This window comes from Aotus nancymaae, unplaced genomic scaffold (genome assembly GCF_030222135.1).
Source record: "Aotus nancymaae isolate 86718 unplaced genomic scaffold, 86718_ANA_hifiasm-v0.15.2.pri h1tg000115l, whole genome shotgun sequence".
Taxonomy (NCBI): Eukaryota; Metazoa; Chordata; class Mammalia; order Primates; family Aotidae; genus Aotus; species Aotus nancymaae.
Genome location: NW_026988530.1, coordinates 11,938,897 through 11,965,607, shown reverse-complemented (window position 1 = coordinate 11,965,607; position 26,711 = coordinate 11,938,897). Strand labels below are relative to the sequence as shown.

At 38.1% G+C, this 26,711-nt stretch overlaps 1 protein-coding gene and 1 pseudogene across 2 annotated transcripts in view; both read right to left on the bottom strand.

The window, feature by feature from the left end:
* Positions 1–26,711, bottom strand: part of SPOCK3 (SPARC (osteonectin), cwcv and kazal like domains proteoglycan 3) — a 577,835-nt gene that overhangs the window by 264,643 nt on the left and 286,481 nt on the right. The window lies entirely within an intron of this gene.
* LOC110568954 (large ribosomal subunit protein eL33-like) lies at positions 21,927–24,399 on the bottom strand (annotated as a pseudogene).

Genomic DNA, 26,711 nt, shown 5'->3' with positions numbered 1-26,711 from the left:
ATAGACCCTGCAATGTCTCAGGAACAGAGAAGCCTAGGTAGCTGCTGAAAAACAACTTATTCTATTTTCAAACAAAGAACAAATCATTTTCAAAGTCCCACTATGGGAAATATCATGGTGATTCAACAGAGGAAACTTTATCAGACTCTAATAATCCCAGGATAATTTTAAAATAAGAGGCATCAGCTCATTCAATCATGAGAATGTCAGCATGCAAGGACCATGACATGGTCAGTTCAAAATTTTCTGTATGTTATTTATCTTATTTAGATCCATCATTGAATAAATATCATTCCTTTTGTCATACAGTCATTCATAGATAATATGGTCTAGATACAACAATTTGCTTTGTCTTTGCTGTACTCCAAATTTCTCCAAGTATGTGCCCTAGGAACCTGCATCATCAAATCGTAATTCCTGATTTTTCCAAGCCTCATCTCTACTAATTCTGTCACTTGAAATGAGACCTCATAACTTTCTCCCTGATTGTAAAAATGTTTGTCCTGAACTTTACCACCATTACTAAAATTAGTTAAGTAAGAGTATCTTTTTGATGTTTTTGACAGATAGCAAAATATCCATGTGATTTGAAAAGAGAAATAGAAATGTGAGTGAACAATGATGTTTATTTCATTTAATGTAATATGTGGAAATTGAGATATTAGCCTTACAGAAGGACACAGATGCTTCTTTTATACTCTTTACAAGAAAGTAACATTATTTTCTATCAGTTAGAATTTTGTTCTTAAATCACCATTGTTGATAATGAAATATATTAAATGATTTAGTATTAGCACCATAACACTAAGAGGATTTTTGAGGACTTCATGCAGCCAAAAAGTCTTGGTATTAAAATTCATTAACTTAAGCCCCAGGAGATGACACTGAATAGGCAAGATTCATGTAAAACTGACAATTTATTTATTTTTTATTCAAATTAAAAAATAATTAAAATGTGCTATTAAATATTCTGTACACAAAATGTTGTTTACTTTCCTTTTATGCAAAGCCTTTGGCTAACATTCTTTGTTTTTCAATGGAAGGACGTGAATATGAATACAGTGTTTACATGATTTGCAACTTGTTTTTTATCTCAATGTCAGATTTTATTTTCTCCTTACTTTCAAAAGCATAAGAGACAAATAATTATTATATCAGATATCAGATATCATAAATCATTGAGTCAAACACCTTGATTAGTAATATGATTTAAAATATAAATTGAAAGTCTTACAATGATAGTCTCAGGATGCAAAGATTATACTCATATGTACTGTTTCTGTTTTCATAAAATCTGCACTTACTTTCACATAATAATTTGTCCACTATCTTGTACTTTTTTATACTCTACATAAGATTATGCATTCTGAGAACAAACCTACTGCCTTGTGTTGTAAATATATATAAGGCGATCAATAAATTCTGATTGAATAAATGAATTAGGGATAAACAGTCCTGCATTTTAAAGATATTATTTTCAAAATAACTTAAATTTTTCCTGAAGTCTTACTTGTGAATACACATTTCCTTTCTTCCTATCAATATTCACTATTGTATATTTTCAGAGAGAGAAAAAAACTAAGTAGAACTAGGAACAAAGCTAAAGAACAGCAGATTAACCTATGTTTCTATGCGATTTAAAAGTATTTAGACATCAGATACTTTTACAGTATCCTCCTAAATCTCAACCATATTGTTGTTGATTTATGTAAAATGCTAAGTCCTTAGAAAAATAGGCACTGAAAATGCACACAAAATACTAATAATTTCAAACAATTAGGGCACACAGGATCTCAAGTAATATCCTCATCATATATATTTATTCTATTTCATCACATAGTATACAACAGGCTGAGTTTGACTCCCCAAATATTTCACATCTAAATACACATATGTAACTATATAGTTGATATTATACATAATAATATTTATATGAGGAGATGGAGGGAAGCCTTGCAAATCTACGAGACTTGCTAAAATATTCTAGCTCTAAAAGAGAACAGGAGAGGTGAAAGAAAAATAAAATAAACAGTTTGAAAAATCAAATAACTAGCATTAAAGAAAGGTAATAAATTTGATCACTCTTCAATAAGGGAATAAATTTTATTTTTCTTTTAGAATATTTTAAAGTGTCATAAGTAATAAATATATATTAACTAAAAATAATTTGCATGCTATTATTTTGTGACTCAATACCCAGGAATGTGAAAAATTCTAAAGATGTAAAGACAAAAATGCCAATGTCTCTCCTGATGGGGCTTTTCCGTGTTCTCAAGGCTAACCTCTAGGCATCTGGTGATGAAGCCATTTTGAGCTCTTAGGCTTTTTTGAAGAAGCCCTGAATGAGTTTTAACTGGACTAATGAATTATCTGTTTATCTGGAAAACTTTTTAGAAATAAAAAGGCAATTACTTATGCAAAGAACATGCTTTTTTATTATTAACTATTTGAAATGCCTGAAAACATGTGCAGACTACTTAGTCAATACTCTACCAATTCATGCAAAACGTTAGAACTGGGTAATAGTGCATTTCATTTGCCAACACTCAGCCTTTTACTATTGTTATTGTTTTCATGGCTGTCTTTCGTTGTTTTTCTCTCTCTCCTTCTTTCCCTCGCCCTGTCCTTTTCTCTCTGCCTTTAGAGTTTTTGTAGTGAAAGGTCTGCTGGCAATGTATTTTCTATTGTTATTATTTTTTCCTGAATATGTCTTTGTTCTACCTTCAATTTTGAAAGTTAATTTTGCAGACTCTGGTATTTTTTCTTGAGCACTTTAAATGTGTTATTCTATTATTGTCATGCCTCCACAGTTTCTGATAACCACTTAGTCATTATTGATATCATCGTTCTCCTTTGTGGAATGTGTAATTTTTCTCTGGATATTCACTGGACTTCTTGGATCTATAACTTGTGTAGTTTATCAAATTTGAAAAATGTTTGCCATTAATCAAACATTTTGTCTCTGAGTTTATTTTTTAAAGCTGCTTTAGATGCACATCAATATTGAGTAGCCAATACAGAGGTTTCTCATATACTCACTGCCTCAGCAAATGCCTATCAACACCCCTATTATCGACATCCCCACTAGAGTGGCACATTTATCATAATTAGTGAATCTATATTGACACATCATAATGACACAAAGTCTATAGTTTACATTAAGGTTCACTCTTGGTATACATTACATGGGATTTGGATAAATGTATAATGACATGCCTTCACCATTATAGGATCACAAAGAATAGTTTCAATTCTCTAAAAATCCTCCATGCTCCCTCTTTCCATTCCTTCCTTCCTTCAGCCCCTCGCAACCACTGATCTTGTTATTGACTCCATAGTTTTGCCTTTTCCAGAGTGTCATATAGTTGGAATCATATAGTATGTATGTAGCCTTTTCAAATTAGCTCCTTTCACTTGGTAATATGGATTTCAGTTTCCCCCATGTCTCTTCATAGCTAGATAGCTCATTTCTGTTTAGAGCTAATGAGTGCTTCATTGTCTGATGGACCATCATTTATTCATCCATCCTGTCAGGGTTATTTTCTGTCAGGGGTTTCCTTGAAGTGACATATTTACTTCATTCATTATTAAAAATATATCTTCCAAAAGACCAATTCTGAATAAACATAGTTTTCCTTCAGTCATTATTTCATATAACATTGTTACTGCGACCAAAAAAAAAAAAAAAAAAGTGACCAGTTCTGTATGCAGCTAAATCTTACAAGTGCTTTCCCTTCAGACAACCATTTTACTCTATTTTGCAGCAGGATGTTTTCCTGCATCCTTCTGATTTCTTTATACAGATAATCAAAAAGCATACTCGCGGGTTAATAAAATCAATACATGTTACGACTTTGTCAAGGATATTCTGAAGTGAAACTGGTATTTTATACTGCAGTTTCTAAGCAGTGAAGAATAAAATGACTACTACCATTGTATGTTGCCACTGTCTTGAATTGTGCTAAGGTATTAGAAGGTTTATTCACCACTAAGGTATTAGAAGGTTTATTCACCGTGTTTTGGCAACATTGCTGCAAATTTTAACAAGTGGAAAAAAATGCAAAACATAATAATAATAGAATTTTTTAAATTTGACCTTACTGACCCTCTAGAAGAGTCTTGGGGATCCCAAGGAGTTTATAGATCACACTTTGATGATACTGTCATAGTGAAAAATTAGATCTATTTTCCAAAGACTGACTCATTTAGAGTGTCATGAGTCCCACAGATTCCCAAGAGAGGTTTCCATGTTCTGACACATTGAAACTCTCATACCTAGGAGCATCATGCAAACTCTACATATCCACTGAATTTGCAGCTCCCTAGGAGCTAAATTTGGCCCTAAACATGCATCTTGTCTATTTGGTCAAAGATGTAAGACTACCCCATGTTGATTTATGAAGTGCCTCCTCAAAGGAGTTAGTTCCCTAATTTTTATTAACCTTGTCTGCAAATTTGGCCACCTCAGCAGCCCTGAATTCTCAGCTGGGGAATCAGGGTTCATGTTCTGGGTTCTACCTATTTGCATAGTTGTCTGACACCCACCTAATGTGATTTCTTCTAACTCAAAGATTGAAGAACTGTACAGCTTGGTATCTGGTGTCTGAAAATGTTTGCCTCATACATCGTGCCCATTTTTATGGTGATTTTTGAAGGGAAGGTGATGGGGTTTGGCTCTGTGTCCTCCAACCGAAATCTCATGGCAAATTATAATTCCCAATGTTGGAGAAGGGACCTGGTGATTGGATCATGGGGGCAGATTTCCCCTTCGCTCTTCTCATAATAGTGAGTTTTCATAAGATCTGGATGTTTAAAAGTGTATAGCACTTTCTCCTTTGTTCTTTCTATCCTGTCACCATGTGAAGACATGCTTGTTTTTCCTTCCCCCTTCCACCATGACTGTAAGTTTCCTGAGATCTCCCCCTATATAGTTCATAGAATGGTGAGTCAACTAAACCTCTTTTCTTCATAAATTACCCAGTCGTGGGTAGTTCTTTAAAGCAGTGTGAGAACTAATTAATACAGAAAACTGATACAAGGTATGTGGTATTGCTATAAAGATACCTGAAAATGTGGAAGCCACTTTGGATCTGGGTAACAGGCAAAGGTTGGCACAGTCTGAGGGGCTCAGGAAAAGATAGAAAGGTGAGGGAAAGTTTGGAACTTCTTAGAAACTTGTTGAATGGTTATGACCAAAATGCTGATAGTGATATGGACAGTGAAGTCCAGACAGGTGGTCTCAGATGGAGAAGAGGGACTTATTGGGAACTAGAATAAAGGTCACTCTTGCTATGTGTTAGCAAAGAGACTGATGGCATGGTGTCCCTGCTCTAGAGCTCTGTGGAACTTTGAATTTTAGAAAGATGATTTATGGTAGCTGGTGGAAAAAATTTCTAAGCATCAAAGTGTTCAAGAGGTAGCCTAGCTACTTCCAAAGGTCTGTGCTCACGCACATAAACAAAGAAATGACCTGAAACTAGCACTTACATTTAAAAGGGAAAGAGCATAAAAGTTTGAAAAATTTGCAGCCTGACCATGTGGTAGAAAACAAAAACTAATTTTTGGGGGGGCAAATCAAGGCTGCAGAAATTTGTATAATTAACTAAGAGTAGAATTTTAATAGCTGAGACAATGGAGAAAATGCCTCCAGGGCATTTCAGAGACTTTCATGGCAGCCCCTCCCATCACAGGCCTGGAGGCCTAGGAGGAAAAAACGTTTTGGGTGGGCAGGCCTAGGATCCTGCTGCTGTGTGCAGTCTCAGAGTATGACGCCCTACCTCCCAGCTGCTCCAGCTCCAGCTATGACTAAACAGGCCAAGGTACAGCTTGAGCTCTTGCTTCAGTGGTTGCAAGCCACAAGCCTTGGTGGCTTTCATGCAGTATTGGACATGCAGGTGCACAGAAGGCAAGAACTGAAGTTTGGGAACCTCTGCCAAGATTTCAGAGAATATATGGAAAGGCTTGGATGTCAAGGCAGAAGTCTGTGGCAGGGGTAGAGCCCTTATGGAGAGCCTTTTCTAGGGCAGTGCAGCAGGGAAATGTGAGACTGGAACCCTCACACAGAGTCCCCACTGGGGCAATGCCTGGTGGAGCTATGAGAACTGGGCCCATCCTCCAGACTCCACAATGGTAGATCCACTGACAGCTTGCATCATGCACCTAGAAAAGCTGCAAGCACTCAACATCAGCTCATGAAAAAGCCAAGGGGGCTGTACCCTGCAGAGCCACAGGGGTGGAGCTGTCCAAGGCCATGACTGCTCACTGCTTGCATCAAGTTCTGAGACATAGAGTAAAGGAGATTATTTCAGAGCTGAAAGATTTAATGACTGCCCTGCTGTGTTTCAAACTTGCATGGGGCCGGTAGCCCCTTTCTTTTGACTGATTTGTCCTTTTTGGAATGGAAGTACTTACCTAGTGCCTGTACCCCCATTGTATATTGGAAGTAAATAACCTGTTTTCAATTTTTCAGGTTCTTAGGCAGAAGGGACTTGCCTTGTCTCAGAAGAGATTTTGGACTTGGACATTTGAGTTAATGTTGGAATGAGTTAAGACTCTGGGGAACCATTAGAAAGCTGTGCATGTGTTCTGCAGTGTGAGAAGGACATGAGTTTTGGGAGGGGGCAGTGATGGAATGTACACTTTGGCTCTGTTTCCCCATCCAAGTCTCATGTCAAATTATAGCTCCAAATGTTGAAAGAGGGAGCTGATGGGAGGTGACTGGATCATGGAGGTGAATTTTCCCCTTGCCATTTTTGTAGTAGTTAGTTCTCATGAGATCTCGTTGTTTAAATGTGTGTAGCACTTCCCCCTTCATTCTCTGTCTTCTACTGCCATGAAGATGTGCTTGCTTCCTCTTTGCCCTTCTGCCATGATTGTAAGTTTTGTGAGGCCTCCCCAGTCATGCTTCCTGTACAGCCTGTGGAACCATGAGCCAACTAAACCTCTTTTCTTTATATATAACCCAGTCTCAAGTAGTTATTTACAGCAGGGTGAGAACAGATTAATAAGGAAGGCTAGCCCAATACCAATCATTCCATCAAAGCCTTCTTATTAAGTAATTCAAAAATTGGACATAACTATAGCCATTGTCTATTATGTTTTCTGGCAGATTTCTAGGGAGTCTTATGAAACTATTACTGATTTTGATAAAAATGTATTATGTTTTATTGATTTTTCTGTTTCAGTATACACACAAATAATTCTTTCAATAGTGACCACGAGAATTCAAAACTATTTCAGCCTATCGAATGCAAATATTTTTCTTCAACTAATTATATCTCAAGGCTTAGAAACACACTCCTCTTTCTTATTGCCAAAATGCAATTATAAATAACTTTAATTATCAGAGGAAAAGTAGCTGTAGTCTGAGTAAGCTGATTCCCCCACTTTATCATCTTGCTACATTCTGGTCTGAGGAGTTCATTGACCTTTTCCATCTACCCGTAGACATTTTCTGTTTTGTTCAGTTATTAGTTACAGATCTTCACACCAGGTGGACTTTCACTAGCTCCTTACTTATAAAATTCAGATTTGGGATTTCATTACGGATTGGCTACACTTCTTTGGAATTCCTTGTGAGTCCAACATCAATATACCACCACTCTTATGTTTCTTGCCATACAGACAACTATAAATCCCAAAAACAAGATTTCAAAAACAGAGTGGCTGGGAGCAGTGGCTCATGCCTATAATCCTGGTGCTTTGGGAGGCTGAGGCAGGTGGATCACCTGAGGTCAGGAATGCAAGACTAGCCTGGACAACATGGTGAAACCCTGTCTCCACTAAAAATACAAAAATTAGCCTGGTGAGGTTGCTTGTGCTTGTAATCCCAGCTACTTAAGAGGCTGAGGCAGGAGAATCACTTGAACCTGGCAGGCAGAGGTTGTAGTCAGCCAAGATTGTGCCACTGCACTCCAGCCTGGGTGAGAGTGAGATGCCATCTCAAACAAAATAAAACAAAAACAAAACAAAACAAAAAAACCCAGAGTGATGCAGGACTTGATTCCTTGTAGTGTATTGTGAAACTACAATTACAAAACCCCAAACCTCTGAAATATATCAATACCATTTGGTATAGTGTCAACTCAAACTACAGTCATATGACTTATTAAGTTTGATTTTTGTTATTTTTATTTTATAAGACATAGAGTCTTGTTACATTGCCTAGGCTGGCCTCAAACACCTGGGCTCAAGGAATCCTCTCACTTTAGCGTTCTAAGTGGCTGGGATTATAAGTGCATACCACCATATCTGGGTTTGACTTTTTAAATTAGGAAAGAAAAGCTGAAACACATCATAAGCATAGACATGTATGTTTTCTGGCACCTAACTTCAATGCATAATTTACATACTTCAGAAGAAAGTTTTAGAGGTGTTTGTGAGATGTGACACAGTGAAGGGTAAAAGGCTTATGAATTTTCTAACACATAAATATTTGTACATAAAGTATCCCTAGGTTTTTCATCATGTAAATAGTTTTGCTATTTTGTGTTTTTAATTTTTCCCTCATGTTCTAATGCGTCAGATATATTTTTGTATTGTTTAACTCCATAAGAACAGAGGTTCTCTTTTTTAAACTGCTTGACTGTTTTGGAAGGCAAACATGAGGAAAGGGAAAAAAAAGTCTTTAACAGGATTTGAAGATTACCTGATATTTTGTACTTACATTCATGTCTGTGGTTTTTAACATGACTCTATTTCTCCCAATTACTACTAAATATGGAGTCATGTTTTCCTTTTCACAAGAACGGAAGGGTATTTTTTTGTCAATTAATAATAAAAGATAATTTAAAGTATTTAATAAACATAACTTTCATCTTGATTTTCTGTGAATACCTTTTATTTGTCCAATATTAAGTACTAGACGTGAATCTAAAATAAGCTATAAATCAAAACATGAACTGTTTAAGACTATAACTCCTTTAATCCAACTAATACTCCAATAATGCAGTAAAATAATGCATTCTCTATGTGTGTATTTTCCTGAAACATACTAGACATTAATAGCTTCAGCTTGCAACTAAACACGAATATTAGGGCAATTTTCACTAATGACAAATGGAGAATTAATCTGTGTGAGATTACTACTACAGGAAACATACCAAAATATTAAGGGCCAGTATCTTTAAAATGAACACAACTTGAACAAGTACAAGGCACAAGGTACAGTGTACTTTTGCTTTGCAAAAACACAAGTGATTTCTGCTGACTCATAAGATGGTACAAGAGAATTATAACTGGATAGATACACAACAATTATGCTAATCTAAGTTATATAATGATAACATTATAAAGGAAGCAGTGTTGTTCATTATTCCATTGCAAACCACTACTATAAATTCAGCCTTTGTGGTGTCTCACTTCCTGTGCAAAACAAACATTGATAATACAAGCTGGAAATTCTTCCAAACTAGCAGATTGATAGCACAAATTACTCAGCAAAAGAAAAAGCCTTCAGCAGCTTCAGAAGTGCTTTCTACATAAGCATGATTAAGTGTTTCTGCACAAAACCACAAATCACAATAATGAATCAGATGAAAATCTTCAATAAGAAACTTAAATGCACCAGCTGGCCTTCATCACTCAGCAACGTTACAATGTAAAATGATGACATTCTGAATAGCCCTGTTGGCAGCCTCAGCAGACTGTCTCAAGTTAGCTCCCTGTTTTGACAAGCACATCAAAAAGAAAAACTGACAAATCAAAAGAACATCACCCACTTTTTAAAACTCTCAGAGGGGAGAGAAAGAAACAGCAAAAACACTGATTTTCACACTGAAAATCAGTGTGAAAATTAAAATGGAAAGTTGTATAATCTGATGTCAAACACTTCATAACGTATTTAATGCATACTAAAATTGGCCCAGTTGTGAGTCAACATTGTTTTCAAGATGTTTATTTTAAAGCAAGCAAATGTAGGTTATTTTTCTTAATTGTTAATCAACTATGGGGTCAGTTAAACTACAGTCTTAGCAATATATTAAACTATATAAAATAATACAAATTATATAACAATAAGTAAATTACTATTAACAATATATAAAAGAACTAAAGGTGTGACAGGTTGAAAACTGAATCAAATTACACTAAATTTTCATCATACCAAAGTAATCCTGTAGTTTGGGTAAACTGTTGGAATAAAATATGCCTTTGTTATTTTAAACCACAAACAATGGCTGAGACATATTCAGATGTACATGCTGAGATAGTTTGGCTCTGTGTCCCCACCCAAATTTCATTTTGAATTGTAATCTGAAATGTAATCCCCAGATGCTGAGGAAGGGACTTGGTGGGAGGTGATGGGATCATGCGGACAGTTTCTCCCATGCAGTCCTTGTGATGGTGAGTTCTCATGAGATCTGTTGCTTTAAAAGCATTTGGCAGTTTCTCCTGCCCTCTCTTTCTCTCTTGCTACCTTGTGAGGAAGATGCCTTCTTTCCCTTCAACTTCTGCCATGATTATAAGTTTTCTGAGGCCTCCCAGCCATGTAAAGCTGTGAGTCAATTAATCTTTTTCGTTTATAAATTACCTAGTCTCAGGCAGTGTCTTTACTGCAGTGTGAAAATGAATTAATACATGTTATTATTTCCATGACACAACAATACCCATATTATTAAGAAGTGTCTCCAAAATATACTCAACACTAGAATAGCGCAGAGTAAAGAACTTGTTAATGGGGGAGGGGTCATCTCTTAGCTAAATAGAAAGTAATGATCTTATTACAGGTTATTGCTGCTGAAACCAGATGAGGCTTACCAACTAAATTCTTAAATGTTATCAAATAACTTAATAAGAAGAAATATAATTAGTATGAAATATAAGAAATATAAGAAGAAAGAAATATAATTAGTATGCAATGTAAATGAAAAATATTTGTCTGCTATGCCTGGATTAAATTTCATGCAAAACAAATTTGCCTTAAATTCACTGCCACTAGAAAAAGTGAGTGGTTTAATCACAAGTTGATTTAATTGCTGCTGGAAAAGATGAATCTAAGATTGACAAAAGATAACCCCAATGGAAATGCAAGTTACTTTTAATTTTTTAAGGATAATAAAACAACTTTTACCAAGAAACATTACGATAAAAACTTTGGAATACATAAATATATGCACACATTTTAACAAACTCTTTAAAAAAATCAGTTGTCTATAGCTAAGATATGTATCTGATGAACAAATATTGCCTATTTATATATCTAAATCTGAGAGTTCCTTAAAATATGAAGCTACTACCTGAGAAATAGTCATAGGTTAAAGAGAAAACTGAAAAATACATCAGTGGCAAAGTCCACCAGGTCATCTTCATGAGGTAAATTTGAAAAGTCACTTTTAAGATTCTCATGGAAGTCTAGCAATCCTTCAACAAAATTTTAAAATAGGCAAGATTACTGTGAAACTATTTACAATTTCAATTCTATTGTAAATAGAATATTATTTTTATATCATCATTTAAAAACTTCTGACAATAATAGTCAGGTATCCACCAATGTCTACCTTTTAGTTATGAAGGTTTTTATTAAGAATACCAAGATTGCAGAATTTGGAATTGGTGGCAGACACTGGAATTTTCCAGATTTTAAAATCTATTAATATTAAAAGAACATAATAACACTTCAAATAATTTTCAAACACTCGTAGAATTCATTTACAGTGAAATCGTCCATGCCTATGTGCATATTATGTTAATAATAATTGTAATATGTTTACAAATGACAGGACCTCAGTCTTTTTTATGGCTGACTAGTACCCTCTTGCGTATATGCAGCACATTTTCTTTCTCTGTTCATCTGTTCATGGACCCTAAAGTTACTTCCAAATTTTGGTTTTTGTGACTAGTGCTGCAATAAACATGGGAGCACAGAGATCTTTTCAATAGACTGATTTCCTTTCTTTTGGGCGTGTATCTAGCATCTTGATCTTAGTATGTCCTGAAGTGAGGGTCTATTCAATCCCTACATACAACACTCTCCACCCACCACAAAAAAATAACCAACAAATTAACTAACCATGAAAAATATCTGTTCCTACCAACTTCTTCCCATCTTACTTTTCATCCTTTGTGTTGCTCAGACCAAATTTTTGGAGGCATCATTGATTTATCCTCTCTAACTTGTTATCAAACCCTACTGGCTCTTCAGTGTAAGTATTTCAAAAGCCCAATCCATTTTACCTCCTGCACTGCTATCATCTCGGTCTAAGCCATCATCATCTCCCACCTGAGTCACTACAATTGGTCTCCATGGTTATCCCCTGGACGATTGCAGCCCAAAGTCAGCACAGCCAAAGAGCTTAGGCAGAGCTTACATTTAATGAGGGGTTTGAATTTTGTTGTTCCTGGAGCTCTCACTCTTGCCTTTAACCTTCACCCCTGATATTTGAATTTGAACCCAGAAACCCACATGACTCAACCTCCCACTGTGTTTCTTTAGGTTCTTTCTACCTCAATGCAGCCATCTCTGGCTACCCTAACTAGACTTGCAATGTCCTCTCCTTTCATCCTCCCAATACTCTCTATCCTTCTCCTTTATCTTTCTCCTTAAAATTACATTTCTGTACCTCTAGCATCAAGAAAAGCACATGATGCAAAGAATTGCTCAATAAATATTTACTTAAGTACCGACTGCAACTGATCCTCTTATTTCTAGTTTCAAGAATTTAATCTAGCCATTACATTCTAAATATTTTTGCCACTTGTTTTCACATTATGCTTGCTAGAAAAATCTCACAGATATTTTATATATATAGTCAAAGTGTATTTCTTTTACTATACCATTTAATTCTTTTTAAAAATTAAACTATTATTTAAAATTAGATTTTTATATGCAAAGAAACAAATTGAGAAAGGTGAATATGCCCAAGCTCACATGATCAATAAGAGGCAGAGCAAAAATTCAAGCCAGTCTTCTTATTTTGAAACTTATATTTGAAACTTTTATTGTCACAGTATTTGGTGATTCTTCTTTATGTCTGTAATGCAATTCAATGTAGATTATTTTTTGTTGTTCTCAGACATTTTACTCAAAACCTACCTCTAATAAGTCTGTCTTTTTTACTTTATTAGGTTTTTAATCTCTTTATAATCATATAGAGATGTACAAGTTAGGGATCGATTAACTTATTTTTAAAGGTCTTGTTTTGTAGAGTCGATTAATTCAGACTTATTTCAACTTAATCTCCTTTATGAAAATTCAGATAAAATGATCAAGACAAAAATATATAAGGAGTTTAAATACTTTAAAATATTCATTATGATAATTATTCAGTAGGCAAGATAGAACTATTTATTAAAGTTCATAATCATAGCATTTTCTGATAATATTGTAGCTTTTCCTTGCCAATTTTTAAATTGACTGTCATTATGAATTGCAGAAATTCCAGATAGGTTTTTATCTGTTATTTTCGTGGTAATGTGTAATGTGGATTGATAACAAATACTTGTGTTTTCAATTTCAGAGTATATATTCTCAAGGATATTTGGAGGATTTTGTTATCAGATAAGTCTGAATGAGCATTCTAAGTAAGTCATTTAAGCCTAATGCTTCTTAAGTGATTGTTCCATTGATAGTGAAGCCAGAATCTGATAGTCACTAACTTTTTTTCTAGAAATCTTCCATTAGTTGGGAAGGCTGCCAAAGCTCCTCTCTTTTAAGAAGAAGGTTGTAAAACAGATTTGAATCAGTATAGCATTAGATCAAATTTCTCTCTCTTGACAAAACTGCAAATGCATATACACAAAGATTTTAGATTCCTATTAGCAACACAAGCTTTTGACCTAAGTCTAGCCATGATTCAAAGTTATTGCTACAAATCTGCTGAAAAGTCTCCATTGACTCTTTTAAAACAAAGGATGAGTCTTCTATTACAGAGGAAGCAGATATTGATTCAAGGTTTCTGATTTAGTCTTCCATTAAGTATATCATAACCATGTGTTCACTAATGTTGGGCCAAGAGCCATACTAGTATTATTGGGAGTGGCAATTTCACAAGTTAAGACAGTTGAGTTCTTATACTCCAGAATTCTTACTTCTCTTTTCAATTCCTATTTTATTTTTCATGTCACATGAAATAATTCCTGGGACCCAGTGTACTCAGGAGCCCTGCTTAAGACAAATTGGAAAATGGCAAGCAGAGATTGAGTACAAGTAGGGAAAAAGGATAATGAACAGCAATCAAAGCCAGGACTTATGAGTCAAATAGGGAGAGTAATAAAAAAACTGGAGCAAGATGGTATTGGGAACAGTAGATCTCTGTTGTTAGAACCCAAGTTTTAAGATCACAGATGAATAAACAACACAGATGAATTTATTTTGTTCTGCTTATTTTGGTCTGTGTTCCCTTAAAATCTCCAATATATGAGGAAAAGGAAGGAAATGAACAATTATTGCATACCCAGCAGGTGCTGAGCTTGGAGTAATGTATTTTATATAAATTGCCATTTGCATTAACAGTTAAAAAAAAGTGCATGGATACAAGATGGCCGATTAGGAGCAGCTCATGATTGCAGCTCCCAGTGAAAGTGTAGAGGATGAGTGGATGCCACATTTCCAGATGGATTTTTATTGCCCACAGACCAGGAGATTCCCAGGCAGAAGAGCCCCACGGGTGGCCAGTGCGGCTGTTTTGGCCAGCGCCCAGGCATGGTGGTTCTCTGTACAAAATACACGGGCCCAGGCACCATTTTAGTTGATGATTGGAGCTCGGGGAAGACAGAGTCACCCATTCAACTGATAGAAAAGTGGACTGAAACAGGGAGCCAGGCCTGGAGATTCCTGGACAAAAAGGCATCACGACTCAGAGCGGCTATTTCAGCCAGTGCAGTGGGTCGCCGCACAGGAAATCACACAGATCCCGGTGCCTTTTCAACAGGCGACTGGAACACCTGGGAGACAAAAATAAAAGGCTCGGAGGCAGGGAGCCAGGTGATCAGGCTCGGCTGGTCCCACCCCCATGAAAAAACAGGAATGTGAAACACTCTGGATTAAGAGTTTCACAGCAAGCACAGCTGAACCCGGGACGGTCCAGCTCTGTGGGGGAGGGGCATCTGCCATTACCGAGGCAGTCCACCACTATGGAGGTAGTTTACTATTGTTGAGGCAGCCTGCCATTGCTGAGGCAGTCTGCCACTACAGAGAGAGTCTGCCATTACAGAGATGGGCTGCCATTGCCGAGGCAGTTCTAACTACACCCGTATAAACAGAACTTCAGGGAAGGTCACAGGGTAGCTGGGCAGAGCCCACAGCAGCTCAGCAAAGCCTCTGCAGGCAGACAGTGACTAGGCTACCTCCTCGCTGGGCAGGACAGCCCTGAAAAAGGCCAGCAGCATGACAGAAACTCATAAATAAAGCCCTAACTCCCAAGGACAGAGCAACTGGGGAAAAAAAGGGGGGGTTTATGAGTTCAGCTGCAGGAGACTTAAACATACCTGCCCAGCAACTCTGAATGAAAAATGGAGCTCACAGATCAGCACTTGAGCTCCAATAAAGACTGTCTCCTCAAGCAGCTCCCTAACCCCCGTATATCCAAAGAGTCACCTCATAAAGGAGAGCTCAGACTGACATCAGGCGGGTATCTTCGGGGAAAAAGATAGCAGAAGAAACTGCGAGCAACCCTTACTGTTCTGCAGCCACTGCAGGTGATCCCCAGGCAAGCAGGGCCTGGAGTGGACCTCAGCAGTCCTACAGCAGAGGGGCATGACTGGTAGAAGGAAAATTAAGAAACAGAAGGAAATAACTTCATCATCAACAAACTGGACGTCCACTCAGAGACCCAATCTGAAAGTCAACAACTACAAAGATGACAGGTGGATAAATCCACAAAGATGGGAAGAAACTAGTGCAAAAAAGAAACCAGTGAAAACACCGGAAATCAGAACACCTCTCCTCCTACAAGGGATCAAAACTCCTCCCCAGCAAGGGAACAAGGCTGTATGGAGAATGAGTGTGATGAAATGACAGAATCAGGCTTCAGAAGGTGGGTAATAAGAAACTTCTTTGAGCTAAAAGAACATGTTCTAACCCAATGCAAAGAAACTAAGAACCATGAAAAAACATCTGATGAAATGTTAATGAGAATAAACAACTTAGAGAGGAATATAAGTGAATTGATAGAGCTGAAAAACACAACACGAGAATTTTGTGAAGCATACACAAGCCAAATTGACCAAGCACAAGAAAGGATATCAGAGGTCGAAGATCAACTCAATGAAATAAAATGAGATGGCAAGATTAGAGAAAAAAACGGTAAAAAGGAATGAATAAAGTCTCCAAGAAATATGGTACTATGAGAAAAGACCTAATCTATGTTTGATAGGTGTACCTGAATATGACAGAGAGAATGAATCCAAGCTGGAAAATACTCTTCAGGATATTATCCAGGAAAACTTCTACAACCTAGCAAGGCAGGCCAATAATCAAGTCCAGGAAACACAGAGAACACCACAGAGATATTCCTCAAGAAGGGCAACCCCAAGGCACATAATCATCAGATTGACCAGGGTTGAAATGAAGGAGAAAATGCGAAGGGCAGCCAGAGAGAAACGTCGGGTTACCCACAAAGGGAAGCCCATCAGACACACAGTAGATCTCTCAGCAGAAACCCTACAGCCACAAGAGAGTGAGGGCCAATATTCAATATCCTTAAAGAAAAGAACTTTCAACCCAGAATTTCATATCCAGCCAAACTAAGCTTCATAAGTGAAGGAAAAATAAAATCCTTTACGAATAAGCAAGTACTCAGAGATTTCATCACCACCAGACCTGCTTTACAAGAGCTCCTGAAAGAGGCATTAAACGTAGAAAGGAACAACCAGTACCAACCACTCCAAAAACATACCAAATGGTAAAGAGCATCAACACAATGAAGAATCTGCATCAACTAACGGGCAAAACAGCCAGCTGGCATCAAAATGGCAGGATCAAATTCACACATAACAATATTAACCCTAAATGTAAATGGACTAAATGCCCCAATCAAAAGACACAGACTGGTAAATAGGATAAAAAGCCAAAACCCATTGGTGTGCTGTATCCAGGATACCCGTCTCACATTCAAGGATACACAAAGGCTCAAAATAAAGGGATGGAGGAAGATTTACCAAGCAAATGCAGAGCAACAAAAAGCAGGAGTCGCAATTCTCATCTCTGATAAAATAGACTTTAAACCAACAAAGGTCAAAAGAGACATAAAAGGACATCACATAATGGTAAAAGGATCAATGCAACAAGAAGTGCTAAATATATACGCACCCAATACAGGAGCACCCAGATACATTAAACAAGTTCTTAATGACTTACAAAGAGACTTAGACTCCCACACAATAATGGTGGGAGACTTTAACACCCCATTGTCAATATTAGACAGATCAAAGAGACAGAATATTAACAAGCATATCCAGGACTTGAACTCAGACCTGGACCAAGCAAACCTAATAGACATTTACAGAACTCTCCACTCCAAATCCAGAGAATATACATTCTTCTCAGCACCATATCACACCTACACTAAAATTGACCACATAATTGGAAGTAAATCACTCCTCAGCAAATGCAAAAGAACGGAAATCATAACAGTCTCTCAGACCACAGTGCAAGCAAGTTAGAACTCAGAATTCAGAAACTAACTCAGAACTGCACAGCTTCATGGAAACTGAACAACTGGCTCTTGAATGTTGACTGGATAAACAATGAAATGAAGAAAGAAATGAAGATGTTCTTCAAAACCAATGAGAATGAAGACACAACATACCAGATTCTCTGGGACACATTTAAAGCAGTGTCTAGAGGAAAATACATAGCAATAAATGCCCACATGAGAAGCAAGGAAATATCTAAAATTGACACTCTGTCATCAGAATTGAAAGAGACAGAGTAGCAAGACCAAAAACACTCAAAACCTAGCAGAAGACAAGACATAACTAAGATCAGAGCAGAATTGAAAGAGATAGAGATACAAAATCCCTTCAAAAAGTCAATAAATCCAGGAGCTGGTTTTTTGAAAAGATCAACAAAATAGACAGACCACTAGCCAGATTAATAAAAAAGAAAAGAGAGAATAACCAAATATATGCAATAAAAAACGATAAAGGGGATATCACCACAGATTCCACAGAAATACAAACCATCATCAGAGAATATTACAAACATCTCTATGCACATAAACTAGTAAACCTGGAAGAAATGGGTAAATTCCTGGACATCCTTCTAAGCCTAACCCAGGAAGAAGCTGAAACCTTGAATAGACCAATAACAAGGTCTGAAGTTGAGGCAGCAATTAAGAGCCTACCACCAAAAAAAAGCCGAGGTCTGGACGGGTTCACAGCCAAATTCTACCAGACATACAAAGAGGAGCTGGTACCATTCCTTCTGAAACTATTTCAAACAATACAAAAAGACGGAATCCTTCCCAAATCATTTTATGAGACCAACATCATCCTGATACCAAAACCCGGTATCAAATCATTTTCTCAAAGAGAAAAGAAAACTACAGGCCAATATCCTTGATGAACGTAGATGCAAAACTCTTCAATAAAATACTGGAGAACCGATTGCAACAGAACATCAAAAAGCTTATCCACCATGATCAAGTAGGCTTCATCCCAGTGATGCAAGGCTGGTTCAACATATGAAAGTCTATAAACGTAATTCACCACATAAACAGATCCAAAGACAAAAACCATGATTGTCTCAATTGATGCAGAGAAGGCTTTGACAAAATTCAACAGCTCTTTATGCTAGAAACCCTCAATAAACTAGGTATCGATGGAACGTATCTCAAAATAATAAAAGCTATTTATGACAAACCGACAGCCAATATCATACCGAATGGGCAAAAACTGGAAGCATTCCCTTTGAAATCTGGCACTAGACAAGGATGCCCTCTCTCACCACTCCTATTCAATATAGTACTGGAAGTTCTAGCCAGAGCAATCAGGCAAGAAAAAGAAACAAAGGGTATTCAAATAGGAAAGGAGGAAGTCAAATTGTTTCTATTTGCAGACAACATGATTGTATATCTAGAATACCACATCGTCTCAGCCCAAAATCTCCTGAAACTGATAAGCAACTTCAGCAAAGTCTCAGGTTACAAAACCAATGTGCAAAAAACACAAGCATTCCTATACACCAATAACAGACTTAAAGAGAGCCACATCAAGAACAAACTGCCATTCACAATTGCTACAAAGAGAATAAAATACCTGGGAATACAACTAACAAAAGATGTAAAGGACCTCTTCAAGGAGAACTACAAACCACTGCTCAATGAAATAAGAGAGGACACAAACATATGGAGAAACATTCCATGTTCATGGTTAGGAAGAATCAATATCATGAAAATGGCCATACTGCCCAAAGTAATTTACAGATTCAATGATATCCCCATCAAGCTACCAATGACCTTCTTGACAGAAGTGGAAAAAACCACCTTAAACTTCGTATGGAACCAAAAGAGAGCCCACACAGCCAAGTCAATTCTAAGCAAAAAGAACAAAGAGGGAGGCAGTAGACTATTGGACTTCAAACGATACTACAAGGCTACAGTAATCAAAACAGCATGGTACTGGTACCAAAACAGAGATATAGACCAATGGAACAGAATAGAGGCCTCGGAGGAAACACCACACATCTACAACCATCCGATCTTTAACAAACCTGACAAAAACAAGCAATGGGGAAAGGAGTTCCTGATTAATAAATGGTGTTGGGAAAACTGGCTAGCCCTGTGCAGAAAGCAGAAACTGGACCCCTTCCTGACACCTTACACTAAAATTAACTCCAGATGGATTAAAGACTTAAACATAAGACCTAACGCCATAAAAACCCTAGAAGAAAACCTAGGCAAAACCATTCAGGACATAGGTGTAGGCAAGTACTTCATGACCAAAACACCAAAAGCATTGGCAACAAAAGCCAAAATAGACAAATGGGACCTAATCAAACTCCACAGCTTCTGCATAGCAAAAGAAACAGTCATTAGAGTGAATCGGCAACTAACAGAATGGGAAAAAAATTTTGCAATCTACCCACTGACAAAGGGCTGATATCCAGAATTTACAACGAGCTAAAAAAGATTTACAAGAAAAAAACAAACAAGCCCATTCAAAAGTGGGCAAAGTACATGAACAGACACTTTAAGAAAGAAAACATACATGAGGCCAAAAAACATATGAAAAAATGCTCATCATCACTGGTCATTAGAGAAATGTAAATCAAAACTACATTAAGATACCATCTCATGCCAGTTAGAATGGCGATCATTAAAAAACCTGGAGACAACAGATGCTGGAGAGGATGTGGAGAAATAGGAACACTTTTACACTGTTGGTGGGAGTGTAAATTAGGTCAACCATTGTGGAAGACAGTGTGGCAATTCCTCAAGGACCTAGAAATAGAAATTCCACTTGACCCAGCAATCCCATTTGGGTATATAGCCAAAGGATTATAAATCGTTCTACTATAAGGACGCATGCACACGAATGTTCATTGCAGCACAGTTTACAATATCAAAGACCTGGAACCAACCCAAATGCCCATCGATGATAGACTGGACAGGGAAAATGTGGCACATATACACCATAGAATACTATGCAGCCATCAAAAACGATGAGTTCGTGTCCTTTGTAGGGACATGGATGAACCTGGAAACCATCATTCTCAGCAAACTGACACAAGAACAGAAAATCAAACACTGCATATTCTCACTCATAGGTGGGTGTTGAACAGTGAGAACACATGGACACAGGGAGCAGAGCATCACACTGCGGTCTGTAGGGGGGAAATAGGGGAGGGACAGCAGGGAGTCGGGAGTAGGAGAGAGATAGCATGGGGAGAAATGCCAGATATAGGTGATGGGGAGGAAGGCAGCAAATCACACTGCCATGTGTGTACCTATGCAATAATCTTGCATGTTCTTCACATGTACCCCAAAACCTAAAATGCAATAAAAAAAAATTGAAAAAAAAAACAGTAATAAGGCATGGAATGTAACTCTGAAGGAGAAGGAGGAGAAAGAATGAGAGGAGGAGGAGGAGGAAGGGAGGAAGAGGAGAAGAGGGAAGGCAGTTTTACTTGCTAAGTATGATCTCAAATAACTTATTGAGTATGAACATACAATACACACTCATATATAAAGTGAGGATAATAGAAAATTAAAGGGAAAAAATAATAAAATGTATTTGTTTTTCTGTGAATAAAATATTTCTAAAAATATTCAGAAGACATCAAAAATATGTTTTCCAGGAAAGGGATATGAGTGTGGAAGAGTGTAGGAAGGAGACATTTTCCTGTACACACCTTAGCACATTTTGAATTCTGAAACATGTGAATGTATTCTTATTCAAATAATAATTAGAACAATAATTATAATTCAGTTTTTCAAATACTTGCTATGTTCTAAGAACTGTGATGATCTATTTATAATGGAAGGTTTTTGGGGAAAAAAATCCCTTGCATAATTTAAGAGCCACAGATTCACATGCATCTCTGCAGATGTCTTCCTTATTTCTGGTGAGACTGAGAAAGAGCTCCTCCTTCTACCCAGAGTAAGCCTCCATCCATCCATCCATCCATATGCAGGGTCCCTCTCTTCTCATTGTCTCAAAGACTTTGTCCCTCTTTCTCCTGCACCATTGATCTCTCCTGCTTTACTGAACACCTCAACAATGAAAAATAGTCTTTGGTGGTAAACTGCAACCCTACAATAAAACAACATAAAACAATATAAAAACTTCTTGATTTCTAATGAGACATTCCCATTGTTTTTTCCCCAAAACCTAATTTCAAATTTCCTATTTTTCTCTTCTTTCCTCCAACTACTCTGCTCCGAATACCAATTCCAAATTGCCAAATTTAATGGTAATATTTTTCTGTAATTATCTCTCTCTCTCTTTTTTTGTACAAATCCACCCTTATTTACTGACTTTTCATTAGATTAAATCCTTGAGGGATACAGCATTACTTGGATTCTGTGTCCAATAATCTTAGCAGGAAGGTTGTTTCAGCATTTGGCATGAATCATGCCACTGTTTCCATGGGTCGGAGTTACCTTTCCCCAGATTACTCTGGTTTTGTGTGGTTTGCTGCCAGAAGTCACTGTGTTGTTCTTTGCTTTGTACACATGAGTGCATCTCTTGCCCAAATAGAATTCTGTTTTATCTCGGGCATAAACACCTACAATTTTATGAAGAACTGTGTACTCCCTTTGGTTCTGGAGACCCTGCTTATAGCTGGCAAAAATGGCCTTAGACCACAGCCTTCTAGACACAATTCCTTCTAGAAGTCCTGTTCCCAGCAGGCCTCCACAGGAGCCAAGATGGCGGGAAGAACCGTAATTATCTCTTTTAACTTCTTTGCAGAACAACCACAATCCACAACGCACTACATCTTAAAATTTTTCTTGGCTCTTGTTACAGGGACTCTGTATCATCTTCCTATTTCACCAGTTGTTCCTTCCCAGTCTCTTTTGTAGACTCTTCATCAATGTCTACCTCTAAAGAGTTGGAATTTCCCAGGGATCTATTCTCTTTCTTTTCTTCAGTCTGTCCTTAAAGTTCTCATCAATTTCCATGAATTTTAATATTCATGTGTTGAAATCAGTCTCTAGGCTGAACTCTTATGATAACTGTATCCTCCCACCCACCTTACTTCACATCTTTACTGGTTACCACATGAGCTTTTTAAATTTAATAAGTTCAAAATGGAACTCTAGATTCTTGTTCCCCTTCCCTTCAGTTCCTTAAACACGTCAAGTTTTTTCCTTCCTTAGGGCCTTTTCACAAACTGTCTCCTCTGCCTCAGTCTTCTTCCGGTGTTTTGCCTGATGACTTCCACTTAGTTCTCTGTGTTCATGCTTTGATGGCAATACCTTTAGAGACCTGACAACTGTGCCAATTTTGATATCATATCAACTTCATTTTCATGATGAACTTCACAGCAGGAATTTTATGCTGTATTTATATATCTATTCTTCATTTAACGAAAAATATATTAGATGTTAGCCTGCAGAAGAGCAATATGTACATCTCTTTTATTCATTAGTGTATTTGGCAGGCCTAGAATATTGGTATATTGCAGTAATAAATAATTGTTGAATAAATGAACAAAGAGATACAATAGTATCTTCCTTAATCATTCTCCATTACCATTACCAAGAATTTGCTTAATTGTATCAACTGAGAGCTCACCAGTGTCACAGAATAATTTGGGTGTCACTTTTCCAGCACAAAATCTCTGTGGCTGGTGGTGCCTTTGACCAAGTTTTGCTCAGACCCTCTGGGCTCATTCCACCCACTCAGCCTGGCAGGCTGCACTTGGCTCATGCTACCAGCCCAGATCCCACATCTACCAAGGGCAAGCCCAGAGCAGAGTGGTGAGGGGTGCATGAATGAGCAAGCGTGGGGTCCAGCTGCTGTGCACAGCTAGGCACACCAGCAGCTGCAGCAGGGTGCACAGCTCCAGGCTCTGGCACAGGCATTGGCTCCATGCAAGCAAGTGGCTCGATCAGATGCACTGCAAGCGGCTTCTACTGTAGGCACCTGTGTCTGGTTGAGGGGAATGTGGTGGTGCCCAGAACTTGGAGCCACCAGAAACCACAAAGCTCCAAAGAGGGTGTCACAGCCCTGCTTGGGGAGCCCCTAGGTCTGGGTTCCCAAAATGACCACAGCTCTTCTCTCCTTCCTGCCACCCACAACATGGTGAGTCGGGGTTGGGGTGTGTTTCAGCCCCGTTTGTGTTAAAGCTATTTCAGTTCCACCATTTAGCAGGTCCCGAGTTCTTGTCCCAGTCCAGGAAGAGTGAGGCACATGGACAACTGGAGGGTGAGCAAGGCAGAGAAAAGCTTTATTGAGCAACAGAACTGCCCTCAGGGGACCTCAAGTGGGTAGCTCTTTTCTGGAGGCAGGTTGTCCCAATGCGTGTCTAGCTCTAAGCCCAGAGGAGACCTGTAATGGGTAGCTCCTTTCTGCAGGCAGGTGATCCCAATGTGTGTCCTGCTCTCAGAGGGTAGGAGAGGTGGCGCAGGTGGCTCCTTTCTGCAGGCAGGTCATCTCGACAAGCTCAAGAGACATGAAGTGGGTAGCTCCTTCTGTACCTGGTAGTCATGGTATTTGTGCAAGCCTGGCTGAGTCCAGGACTTTTATGGGCTCAGAAGGAAGTGCGTGTTGATTGGTCCAAGGGAGGCCATGGACAGGCCTAGAAAAAGCACCCTAAGTTCTAACTCCTGTCCACTGACTTCATCCAGAATTAGCAGCCCAGCCCCCAGGGTTCAGGTTGTTCTTGGCTTGAAAGAGTGGTTTCACCAGGGACTCACCCCTTCCTGACCAGGAACCTGTCTGACTCTGCCATTCATCAATTATGTCATCTATGGCACCTTGACTGTCTGCACTATGGGGTGCCTGCAGGCCCATGCTAGCAGGTCTCAGGAACCCCAGCCTCCCTCCTGCACTTGTCAGCACCCAAAGTCTGGTGGGGGCTGAGGTGACAGGGGGATGGTGTGTCAGCACTGCCCTCATCTTGCACACACTCAGTACCTTTACCACACCACAGAGCAGATGCCAGAGTGGGGAGAGGCCAGGAAGTGGGAGTAGGCACTTCTCAGTCTGTGTGGACATGGGGCTTCCTGGGCCCCCAGAGTGCAGCGATGCCTGGGTCTAGAGCTGCAGTTGGTTGACTGCAGTTATGCCCAGGAGCACAGTGCTCTGACCCTGCTGACTCAGTAGGGTGCCAGGCTCCCACTGTTCCTGACTCCCTACTGGCTCCTTGGAGCATGCGGCCCCAGCCATGCCTCCCATTACAGCCAGGGTCTTCACAGAGGCTGCTCCAGATGGGCGGCTGCTGCCATCACTACAGTGGAAGATATGATTAATGCAGAGTTTACTGATGACACAAAACTGCCTTTGCTGCCATAACTACAGTGGAAGATTTACCAAACCATCAATACAGAGTTTACCGATGTCACAAAACTGCCTTTGCTGCCGTCACTACAGTGGAAGATATCTCATATGATCAATACAGAGTTTACTGATGACACAAAACTGCCTTTGCTGCCATCACTACAGTGGAAGATAAACCAATCCATCAATACAGAGTTTACTGTGACATGAAACTGTCTTTGCTGAAGTCACTACAGTGGCAGATACACCAAACCATCAATACAGAGTTTACCGATGACAGAAAACCACCTTTGCTGCCATCACTACAGTGGAAGATTTACCAAACCATCAATACAGAGTTTACCGATGACACAAAACTGCCTTTGCTGCCATAACTACAGTGGAAGATATATCATATGATCAATACAGAGTTTACTGATGACACAAAACTGCCTTTGCTTCCATCACTACAGTGGAAGTGTACATACGATCAATACAGAGTTTACCTATGACACAAAACTGCCTTTGCTGCCATCATTACAGTGGAAGATATATCATACGATCAATACAGAGTTTACTGACGACATGAAACTGCCTTTGCTGCCATCACTACAGTGGAAGATTTACCAAACTATCAATACAGAGTTTAACGATGACACAAAACTGCCTTCTGGTGACTTCATATCTCTTTTATCCATCTTTTATGTAGAAAAATCTGAGCACATATTTGCAATCTCACATAATAATAAATGCATTACAAATAACTCCTATAGATGAAAATAACATTTTAGGATTATCTATATAAATATCAAATAAATTATGAATTTTACTAAATGGAGAAAATGCACTTTGGATTTATTATGTTTACATTTCTATATACATTGAAAATAACTAGACCTTTGACTCACTAAATGCAAGCCATATTTATTTTTTAGATCATTTATGAAGAATACAGTGGCCCTGTATTTTGAGGCCATACTTGCACTCAAATAAAACATTCCTAGGAACTAGGATAGTAGCCAATTATAAATTAGGGTAAGGGGCAATATTGTGATTTAACAAACCCTTTTCCCCAAGTTCTTTCCTGAGCTAACCGTCCATTAAGCATAAGCGGAGCTGTTGTTAGTAAGGGCAAATTGTACAACTATATAAAATGTATTTGCATTCTAATAATGCAATCATTAACTTTCAGGACTTTTTCCATGTAGTATTGAGTCTATACCCAAAGGTGGAAAACTAAGCCATGGTGTAGCTGAAAAGAGTTAATTTTAGTGACTACTAATTTTATTCCTGCCAGTTTTTGCCTTTTTGTTTCCTGCTTGTTTCGTATACACAGCATAGCACAGGACTTCATATAAATGAAACCTATTATTTATTTCTTTACAGTATTTTATATTTATATTTAAATGACTATTATCTTCCCTCCTCCTTACCTTTTCAGCCTTTAATAGTCACAGTTCTACTCTCTACTTCTATGACTTCAACTTCGCTAGCTCCTACATATGACTGATAACATGTGATATTTACCTTCTTGTGCCTTGACTTTTTTCACTTCCTGTAACATCCTCTGGGCTCAGCCATGTTTCCCCAAAGGGAGAGGTTGTTAAACATAAATAAAATTACCTCTAGATAGGAGAAAAAAATTCTAGTGTTCTATAGCTGTGTAGGATGAATATAGTTAATAATTTAGTGTATATTTTTCAGTAGCCAGAAGACAGGATTTTAAATGCTCTCAACACAAAGAAGTGATCAAATCTGAGGTGATTAATATGTTACTTACCATGATATAAAATATGTATAATAATGTCTCAATTAAAAATAATAGTATACATCTCCCTTAAAAGAAA